The 6,512-nt window shown below is 43.9% G+C and overlaps 1 protein-coding gene across 4 annotated transcripts in view; it reads left to right on the top strand.

Moving 5' to 3' along the window:
* Positions 1–6,317: 6,317 nt before the first annotated feature.
* Dmtf1 (cyclin D binding myb-like transcription factor 1) overlaps positions 6,318–6,512 on the top strand; it is a 45,004-nt gene continuing 44,809 nt past the window's right edge. For all 4 annotated transcript variants that reach the window (XM_013510155.1, XM_013510154.1, XM_005415012.2 and 1 more), the window contains exon 1: positions 6,318–6,441. The gene's annotated coding sequence lies outside the window, so the exon portion shown is untranslated. The remainder of the gene's footprint in view (positions 6,442–6,512) is intronic.

Genomic DNA, 6,512 nt, shown 5'->3' with positions numbered 1-6,512 from the left:
TGGGGAGTTATGCATCAACAGACTGAAGTTTCCAGCAAGATGAAAGCTCTAGAGATCTGCTGTGTAGATCATACTTACACTCAACAGTAGTGTATAGTACACTTAAAACTATAGCAAGAGGCGAAGAGTAAATATCCTTAGCACAACAAGATAAACTTTTAAAGACTGAGTTAACATCCGCAGAGGACTTAGGCAGTGCTTGCTCTCACCATTTTACAAATATTGTTGGGCCAATTGCTTTCTACAAATATTCTCTTCTGGCACTAGCTTTCAAATGTCTTCTAGACTTCTACCTCCTACTAAGGTGATTTCTTCTTTCCAGATTCTGCTTAAATATGTTCTCAGGAATGCGTGCTCTGAATACTCTACATGAAATACACTTTTAGAACACAGAAACTTTTGCTCTCACTGGATGGGAGTATCTGGAGCCTTAGCTCTCTATTCCCCCAAGAGGTTATGGAGTGGTGGTGACCAAGCTGAGGGGTTAAAAGGAATGTGGAAATGGACTGTGGGAGGAGTTCTGGGATGGATGCCTAAGGCCTAGGGGAAAGCCAACAGAAGAGAATGAAACAGGACTCGGCCTGGAAGAGCATGGCATCGTGTAGAGCCTAAGGAGCATAGTTCATTCATTCCTCAACTAGCTCAGGAATCTTTATCAGCTTGCAAGCAGAAGCTCTAGAAAGCCTCGTGTCATACACCCATCAGGTAGATGGTTCTGGGACTGGCAGACTGTGCGGAAAGAAAACTACTCATTGGATTTTTCTTTTGCTTTGAGAACATATCTCTTTTCTTCTAAATCATACCATCTAGCACATGATATCATCATGAAATGAGAGAACATGCTTCTCAGTATCTGAAACACTTTTATGTTAATATAGCGACTTTTCATAAACATAATTTTATCAACATTGAATCACTGATGAGGTTTGTGAAAATGTTACTAAAATCCTCGAGTCCAACAGAAGTAATCATAACTAGCAAATGAAGATCTATCTATGTATCTATTTACACACCTACCTACCTATTATGGTTTATATCTAGATGTCCCTCCAAACCCTCATGAGCTGATAGGTGGAACTTTTGGGAGGTGACTGGCTCATGGTGGCGTGATACTTATCCCTGGATTAATCTGCGGATGAGTTTATAGCTGAGTTGCTCTTAGGAGGTGGGATATGGTCAGAAGAGTTGGGCACTGAGGGTGTGGCCAAGAAGGGTTTGTCTCTTCCTTGCTCCTCTTTTCCCCCCTCCCTCTCCTTTCCTTTTTCCCTCCCTCTCTGTCCTTCCTTACTTGCTACTATGCCATCAGCCAGGCCCCTCTGCCATGCTGCCCTGCCTCGCAGCCAGCTGGGAATGGGAATGAAAGCTTTACAGACCATGAGCCAAAACAACCTCTCCTCCCTTAAATCACAAATCTCAGGTATGGAGAGTGAGTAAGACACTGTCTATCTATAGAAGTATTTACTGTGCTATATATACTTTCATACTTTCTCTTTGGGATAGAAATATTTCTCATGCTTTCTCTAGAAAACACTGAATCCTTAATTAGGCAATATTTAAAATCTCATGCATTCCCTAAATACATATTGATCGAGTAGTGAAACAGGTATAACTACACAGAGATGTTCTATGATTCAAATTGTGTTATGGACAGTCTGTACATAATTATTCAAGACAGAGGTATAGAAATGTTATGATAATACATTCACTCTTAAAATTATTGATACTGATACATGTATTTTTAGTTTTCAGCTATGGTTACTGCCTTGTAACTCCCTCCCAAGGAAGGTCATGAAACTTAAGAGTGTTTTTTCACCAAGGTGGACCATAGAAGCTCTCATCTTACCAACCATTTTATCTGAGAGCTGGTCATAAAGAAATTCTCTGACCAACCTTATGTCGTAGATGGTAACAATCCTCATTTCAGAAGGAGACCCGCTTCATGCCCATGAGGAATGCGTGCTGCAGAGAGGCCAGGCAGGCCTTGCTGGGTTCCCACTAAGCCCATCAGCTTTGGATCACGCCTCCTCCGTCTCGTCCAAGTAGCTGTCCAAGCTTCAATCATACCTATGCCAGGAGCCCCCATAAGAAGCCAGGGCAGCCTTCAGAGAGCTCCTCGACAGTGGGATGTGTGCACATTCCTGGAGGATATCACAAAAGTTCTATGCCCCTTCCTCCATACCTTTCCTATGCATCTCTTCATCTGAAAGTTATAATGTTCTTTAGAATAAGACAGTAAACAGAAGGGAATGTTGCCCTGACTCCTGTAAGCCACTCATGCAAATTAGTAAAACTAGAGGATGTGGCTGAAGGAACCCCAAGTTATACCTGGTTGGCTGGAAGCACAGGTAAAACCACCTGGGAGATGCGCCTGCCTTTCTTGGGGACCTGGGCCTATCTCCAGGTAGACAGCATCAAAACTAAACTGGACAACCCTGAGCTGGAATCTGCTGCAGAACAGATCACTTGCCTGCTGGTGAGAAGCAGTCCCCTCACCCCTTGCTTTTCTCATACAATTAAGCATTAAGCTAATGTGAAAATGTACTTGTTTCCTCCAAGTAAATACTAGCTTGCCTTGGGGAAAGGTAGTTATGAAAGAAACACCCCAAAAGGGAGAACATAACTGTAAGGACAGGTGGGACTTTCATTTGGAAATTATCGACAGAGCGCAGCCTTATCTAAGATTTTGCAGAAGTGAATGGCAGCCAAACTAATTTAGAAACCATTCTTATGCCTTAGTGAAAAGCACTTACCTGGCTGTTTCATGAAAAATGTTGATAATTAAGAACCACTTTCTCATAAGTATGTCAGCAATTCAGCATACATAATGACTATTTCATGAGAGCTGTTCTTTGAGTGGTTTTGCTTTTCTGGTTTGGGGTTTTAGTTTCCATTTTTAATACTCACTGTGTATATTAGGCTCTGTGGAAAATGTTGTCTACAATCATGTTAGCTTTCTGTCACTTTGACAAAATGCCTGAGAAACTTAAAGGAGAAAAGGTTTATTTTGACTCCTTCTTTCAATCCATCTCTTGTTGGCTGCATTAATTTTGGGCTGTGGTGCGCACAGCATGATGGTGGGGGTGTGTGGCCGAGCAAATCAGCCACCTCACGGCAGCCAGGAGGCATCAGGGAAGTAAGGAAGGGGCTGAGACAAGATCTGCCCTTTCAGGACAGCCTCTTTGACCTACCTCTGCCTCGGCTTCTGTCACCTCACAACATCCTCTGAACTCATCTGTGGAATCACTGGAATAATAATCCAGGCAGAGCTCTTAAGATACAAACCTGCCCCATAGTCCCATCTCTGAACACACCTGCAAGCCACAAGCCTTGTGAGGAACATTTCAGACGCACATGTAACATGATTTTGAAGAGTAGATCTGATCACTCCCATTTTTCAAAAGTAAATGAAGCCTGGAGAAGTGAGGTAACATACTCACTATTAAGTCCTGGAGCCAAGATTCACACTTGGGTTTGACTACAACATGTAAGCAACAACCTTACCCCACCTCACAACTTTGCTAACATAAACACCACTTATGTAATATTAAAACCAGAATGATGCATAGCTCTAAAAGACATGAGTACCACAAACTGACGATAAAGCTACTAACACAATAAAAACATGTTTTTGATAAACAATGTCCACTGTATTAGTCACTTTCCCATCATGGGGACAAAATACCTGGCACCTACAATTTAAAGGCGAAGCTTAGCTAGGCTCACAGCTTCCCAGGGTTCAGTCCATGGTATGCTGCCTCCAAGGCAGAAATGGCACAGTTCACTGAATGGCACCCAGGCAGCAAGTTGGGGAGACAAGAATACATCTTTCAGGTCATACCTTTAGTGATCGATCCCCTAACACCAGGCCCCACCTCTATTTATTTATTTATTTATTTGTTTTTTGTTTTTTTTGTTTTGTTTTGTTTTGTTTTTTCCCCGGTACTGGGAATCAAACTCATGACCTTGCACTTGCCAGGCAGGCACTGTGCTGCTGAGCTAAATCTCCAGCCCCTAAGCTGCACCTCTAAATGTGAGACTTTTGGAGAACATTTTAGATCTAAACCATAATATGCACCTTCCAGTTAAGTAAAGAATCTGGATGGGCTGAGGATATGGCTCAGTGATAGAGCTCTTGCCTTGCACACACAAGGCCCTGGGTTTGATCCCCAGCACAAAAAAAAACAAAAAACAAAAAACAAAAAACAAAAAACTGGAAACTAGTTGTAACCATTTGTTTTGAGTAAGGAAGACTCTTCAGTGTATATTTTGTGAACTACAGCAGGATAGCTCAGAGCACAGGTGTCTTGGTTACTTTTCTCTGCTGAGACAAAATACCCAACACCCCAAATTAAGGAAGGAAACGTTTATTTAGCTCACAGTTTGTGGAGGTTTCAGGCCATACTCAGCTGGCTCCAAGGCAGAGAGGTGTGGCAGCGGGCAACAGTTCATGGCAGTGGAAAACAGCAAAAGCAACAAGAGCAAAAGGGCAGGGGTGGGAGGGGAGGTAGCAGAAGGGGGGACCTCTTTTCCTCCTTTATGTTATAATCAGGCGACCCCCAGCCAGGGGCCCTGTAGCACTCACATAATCTCCATGCCCTCCTCTTGCACAGGCTCAGGATGATACAAAGTGAGGACCCTGGGCCCCTGCTCAGTGACTTAGTTACTCTTTTAAACTTCTCAAATTGATGCAGTGAACAACATCCCTGAGGGGCGAGGCCCTGTCCTTTTCACCTTTTCAGGATGCAGAACTGCTAAGTCACTTAGGCAAGCCTCTAGACTCAAGTTGACAAAATGTATCAAGCATAATAACAGGCTTCTGCACCTAATTTGTTTCTATTGTTTTTGGTTCTTGTGTAGAATGGCATTCATCTGTGATTAACTCTAGTGATGCAACAGGTACAGTAAACACTTAGTTTAATACCTGTAAAGCATTCAACTGACACACAACCCTCCAGAGAATGTTGGTACACATTATTCAAGCCCAAGGGCCTATTTAGTTCTTTCATACTTTTTTAGGTTCACAGCAAAGCAGTAGAAAGTTTCAAATATCCCCCGCCCATATGCAGTCTTCTCCACTATCAATGTCTCCCACCAGGGTGGTACATGTGGTTCCTGCACATTCAAATTGAGCTACTCACTTTTCCTTAGTGAGTAGTGAATACAATGCCATTGTATGTATGTCTCAGTTTACTTATCCATCCACCTACTAAAACTCATCTTGGTTGCTTTCAAGTTTTGGCAATTACGAAAAAAGCTGCCGCAAACATAGGGTACAAGTTTTTGTGCAGACTGAAGTATTTCACGCATTTGGATAAATAACGACTGTTTACTGCATCACGTGGTAAGAATGTTTATTTTTTTAAAAACTGACAAACTATCTCCCAAAATGGCTCTACCACTTTGCATTCCCACCAGCAGAGAATGAGTTATTTTCCACTGCCTTGCCAGAATGTGTTTACTGCTTTGGCTTTTAGCTATTCTGCAATCTGTGGTGGTATTTCACTATATTCTTTGTAATTTTTGTGAATTGCAACATTTGGGAGATAAATGGTATATAATGGGACTTTTAATGAAAACTATGTATATGTGGCTGAAAACCTAAGCAAGTATTTGTTTTTCTAAACTCATTTCAGTGTATTATTTTGTCCCTCAATATGTCTTTAATGAACTAGGGTCACAAGTTTTCCAACTACACTTTGTATAGGAAGGAAAACAGAACTGCATAAAGCAAGTGAAACTGCAGAGGAGTAAGAGGAAAATCAATTACTAAATCCCAACTTTGCTAGCTACGTAAAACTGAAGTTGGCGACACAATGTCACACTGCAGAGTCCTTGGATGTAAGAATATTAATCAAGTCCCGGTAGAGAAAGGAAAGCAGAGGACAATTTCTCCAGGTTCGTAAATTAGCAAGCAGAGGCTGGAATCTTAGGGGAGCTGTTACTGGGATCACTCTGCCCAGGCCTTGGGATTCCTTAACAAAGTCGGATCTTATGAAGACCCGGAAGACTGGCCTGGGCCGGGCTTCACCTCCATCTCGGCGTTCTCTAAACGCTCTTCAGGCAAGCACAGCGGCCACGCGGAGGCCGAGGCTGTGCCTCCCGCGGACTGTGGAAGGCACTCTCGCTCGGCGCTAGGTCTTAGCACGACTGCACACAACATCCTCGTCCTTGCTACTGCAGCAGCAAGCTCAAGCTACAGCTCATCTCCAACCAACCAACAACCTCCTACACCTTCAGCCTGAGACTTCTCTCGCGCTCCACTCGGCCGGAAGTGACGCCACGGCGCGCGGGCGGGGCACGGAGAGGTACAGCTCACTTCCGGCTCCCGTGGCGCTCGCTCTTGCCCGCTGCAGCCGCTGTGGCCGCGGCCGCTTCCTCCATCCTGGTATTTTTGGAGCCTCCATCCTGGTTCTTCCCAAGTGCCCGGACCCAAAACAGGAAGTAAGTGCGATGGAACCCTCAGGTCCCGGCCGCGGCCGCTCCGCCCCGCCCGCTGCCCGGCCCCTTCCAGC

Source organism: Chinchilla lanigera, unplaced genomic scaffold (assembly GCF_000276665.1).
Source record: "Chinchilla lanigera isolate Chin_1 unplaced genomic scaffold, ChiLan1.0 scaffold00220, whole genome shotgun sequence".
NCBI classification, from domain to species: domain Eukaryota; kingdom Metazoa; phylum Chordata; class Mammalia; order Rodentia; family Chinchillidae; genus Chinchilla; species Chinchilla lanigera.
The sequence above is the reverse complement of the archived record's forward strand: the minus strand, read 5'-3'. Positions and strand labels throughout refer to the sequence as shown.